We start from the raw sequence: 4270 nt of genomic DNA, 5'->3' as shown, positions 1-4270 counted from the left end.
GAGGACACTTCTTGCAAAGAGGAGAGTAAGCACAGTGACTCTTGAACAACGTGGGGTAGAAGGCTGGGACACCCACCAAACTGAATATCTGCCTACAACTTTTGACTCTATAGTTGGCCTTTCTTATGCCTGGATTCAACCAGCTATGTGTGGAAAACAGTATTTTAAGTCAGCCATTGGGAATCTGTGGTTGAGAATGTGAAAATACTGGTTTTGGTCTGTGCTTGGTTGAATCTGCGGATGTGAAGTCACAGATAGGTAGGGCTGACTATTGAAAAAAAAATTCATGTATAAGTGAATAGTGCAGTTTAGACCTGTGTTCTTCAATGGTCAACTGCCGGGAGCCAGTCCATCCTTGCTGTTTCAAGGGACCTGGCATATATGGCATACCGTTCTTAATATGTTTGCTCACCTTCTTGGCGCTGTGTTTTAACCAAGGTCACCTCTCCAAGAAAGGTTGAATCCCCAGGTAGGGATTTTCCCCTGAAGTTAGGGAGGGAATAAAACCCCTCAACTAAGTGCCAGGCGGGTAATTAATCCCTTTAACTACGAACAATCATGCTTAAACTACATAATCTTTTCTCCCTGGGATGGAGATAAGAAACGCCCTAACCTTTGTAATAGAGATTGATAGGATTGAATCAACTGGTATAAATACAGTTGTAACAAGACAGACTCACTCAGAACTTAGAACACAGAACTCAGAACACAGAACTAAGGACACAGGGCTTGGAAGACAGGACCAAGAGAGACAGAGCCTAGGCACAGAACCTACACAGAACGTTCTCTAGAGACAGAAGAACTTCGCTGGCGATAGCATGCCGGAGGATCCTGGACAGGGACTGTCCTCGGAGCCTGGAGGCGGAGCCTGGCGAGAGAGCATGGCAGGGATCCTGGACTGAACCGTACTGCGGAGATTGGCAGGAGAGCCTGACTAGAACCTGGTGACTGAACCTGGCTGGAGAACCTGGACAGAACCTGGCTGGAGAACCTAGCGAGGGAACATGGCCACAGAACCTGGCTGGAGACCCGAAGCAGAACCTCTCTGGAGATCCAGACCAGAACTTGGCTGGAGGTCCTGGCTAGAGATCCTGGCTAGGCTGCTGATCAACTGAACGCTGTCTCCATGTCCTTCCTTCTTCGCCGACTCCGTCCACACCTTTGGGGACCCCTGGACCTGCTGGGGTTGGACCCTGGCAGTCAACTGTTATTAGTGATGGCAATTGAGATAGCGGAGAACATAGAGAAGAGAAGTTAAAGGAGTTCATTTGACATAGAGCATGCAGGACTTGGAGAAGACTTGGGTGTGAACCCTGAGCAACCACTGCAAGGTCTGTGACCTCTCCCTGTTGGGCTTTCCTGCTTGCAAAATGGGGGCATTCTGCTTATCTTATAGTTTTGGGGATCAAATGACGTAGTGCATGTGAAAGTGTCTAACGCTTTTTAATATATTCCTGCAATAAAGGGATGATTGAAGGAAAATCCCAAGCAATTAAACAAATACAGTTATTTACAGTCAACCAGGACCATTAAAAAAGTGATCTTTTCTGGCCAGACAGGCAATGGAGGTGGCTTAGGAAAACTACCGGCAGAACCCACTAGAAGCATGGAGGTGTGTTGGACAGACAGTATGTTGTGTGAAAATCCCCTTTCAGGAAAGAATGTAAGTTTGTTCTCTTGGTTCATTTTCCACTTGTACTAAACCATGAAGGTCCACAGATTATTTTTTTTTAAGTCAACAACTTTTATTATCTTTCGCATATTTAATAGAACAGAGAATATAGCGAATGGGTCAGGGTGGAATAAAAAAAATGCAGGTTTGAACATGTTGCTCTATTACATTGGGGAGCAGGCTCCCCTGACATCATGCACAGCAACTGCACTTGTCCAATGCTCCTTTGCAGACGCAGTGCTGGGCACACTGGGCACAGCCCCCGGGGCAGCAGGAGCAGCAGCCCCTCTTGCAGGAGGTGTATTTGCAGTCTGCATTTATAGGAGCTGCCACAGGTGCAGGAGCCTCCAGTGGAGCAAGAGTGGTGGGGGTCCATTTCAAGCAGAGCTGGAGCAGGAGGTCCAAAGCAAGAGGAGAAGAGGCACTCAACGCTGGTGCAGCATGAGGTCAAAGGTCCACAGGTTATTAAATACAAAAGGTGTGATGAGCAGCGCCTGGGATATCAGTGTATTGGTGCAGTTGCAACATGTTTTGAGTAATTTCTTTAATAAGCTCTGGTCTTCAAAATATGAGCTGTGTTGTTTCAGGAAGAGAGTTGCTTTCTTTTCATGTTAGGAGGCTGTGGTTTGGCCGACAGAGGCACAGAGACAAGCCATGAAGGATTTAGGAGACGTTTCCTCTATTTATCTTGCCTCTCCTTTCACAAGGATCGGCTGTCTGGTGAAGTTCTCTGTCATACTGAGATGTGTTCTCCAAGGTGAAAGTGGGCACAGGGCTCAAAAGAAATCCTTGGAGCCTGGCCTGCATGGCTCAGTGGTTGAGCTAGACCCAGGAACCAAGAGATCACTGGTTTGATTCCCTGTCAAGGCACATGCCCGGGTTGTGGTCTTGATCCACAGTGGGTATTGTGCAGGAGGCAAATAATTCATGATGTTTCTCTATCATCGGTGTTCCTATCTCTCTATCCCTCTTCCTTCCTCTCTCTCTCAAAATCAATAAAACATATTAAAAAAAAGAAAAGAAAGGAATGCTTTGATAATGAAGGATTGTTGGAATCAGAAAGGAGACTCCCCCAAAAGACTCTGTGATATCAGGGTTTCACTAATTTATTACAGATTACTGTTCATGTGAGGATATCAAAACACTCCACCAAAATTACATTACTTATTCTCATTTCGTACTGATAATGAGTGGAGCAGGATGGAACAGAGATCAGATCCTTGTCCACACTCACGGCTCAGTCTAGGGAACACGCTACTCCCAGCGGGAGGACTTGGGGAATTTTTAAGTTGTAGGAGCTCCTGAAGAAGAAAAATAAACCCAAAGTTTCCTCATTGAGGTTTGTATTCATATCCATCTTTCCAGATGGCCACAGCTCCAAACTGGCTGAAAATGCGAGAATGCAACCTTCACCCCTGTCTGCTACCTTAAAAAAAAAGTCACGGCCATGGATTGAGAGTAATGAAGCCCAGCTGCCATGCCTTCCTCGCCATCAGCTCTTGTGGGGGAAATGGGGCTATAAACCCACACCCCTCTTGAGGCAATGAGGGAAGAAAATGTCTGGGCCTTCGCTTGACACCTGGACCTCACCGTGGTGCAAAGTAAAACTCATCAACTCAGGTGGCCAAGAAAAGCAGATGTTTCGCACAGCCGAGTGTGAAGTGTGGGGGAAATGGCTTTATGGGCCTTTGGCTGAGATGCTCACATGTGAATGTTATATACAGGAAGTCATCAGGTAGTGGAATAACATAAACAGACCTTACTTCATGAAGTAATTTATTTTGAATTGGCAGGAGCAGCAACAACTTCTATAGCACAAAGGAACAAAAGGATCTACTTTTTATTCGAAAGATGTTTCAACCAGCAAGGGCTGCTTGTAATGAAAAAACAGGGGCACCGTTTCCTTAATTTTAAACATTGATTCATTATCAGAGGGGATGATGTTGACTCCTGGAAGTGCTATTTCCCAAAGCACTTGTGAAGGTAGGAATTCTCTAGTCTCTGCCACCACCTGTGAGAGAAGTAGGGATTATTATCCACAGTCAACATGTGGGGAAACTGAGGCTTAACACTGGTCAGGAAAGGTGGTCACAGAGCAAGTAAGTAGTGGGAAAGGAATTGAAGTGAAGTCTTCTCTAAGTCCAGAGTTCTTTCCACTCAGTTGGTGTTTCTTCAAGTGTGGTATGTGCCACAGGTGGTGCATGAGGTGATTTTAGGCAGTATGTTAATTAAAATTAAAATATTTTAACAGTTAGGTTATTTAAATCTATATTAAAAAGATGGAGTAGCATAGTGGTTAATTCAGGTTATACTCGAGTTCTGGAGCCATCCTACCTGGATTTCTTACCCAGTTCTACTGCTCACTGTGTGAGTCCTTCCTCATCATTCAATGAGCTAATATTTGTAAAGTACTTAGAGAAGGGCCTGAGGTACCCTAAGAGTTCTGCAAGTGTTTCTCAAGGAAATAATAAAAAATAGCACATTAAATTTATTATAACATGGGTAATTTGAATTTGGAGAGGGTAAATAGGAACTTATGTTTGAAAAGGAGGGGAATAAATTTGAAATCAAATAGGTAACTAATATTATAGGTAGGGG

General features: G+C 44.7%; 1 pseudogene; it reads right to left on the bottom strand.

Moving 5' to 3' along the window:
- Positions 1-1850: 1850 nt before the first annotated feature.
- On the bottom strand, positions 1851-2048 carry LOC132237924 (metallothionein-1A-like; annotated as a pseudogene).
- Positions 2049-4270: the final 2222 nt, after the last annotated feature.

This window comes from Myotis daubentonii, chromosome 7 (assembly GCF_963259705.1).
Source record: "Myotis daubentonii chromosome 7, mMyoDau2.1, whole genome shotgun sequence".
In the NCBI taxonomy this organism is placed as follows: domain Eukaryota; kingdom Metazoa; phylum Chordata; class Mammalia; order Chiroptera; family Vespertilionidae; genus Myotis; species Myotis daubentonii.
This window is presented reverse-complemented; position numbering and strand designations above follow the sequence as displayed.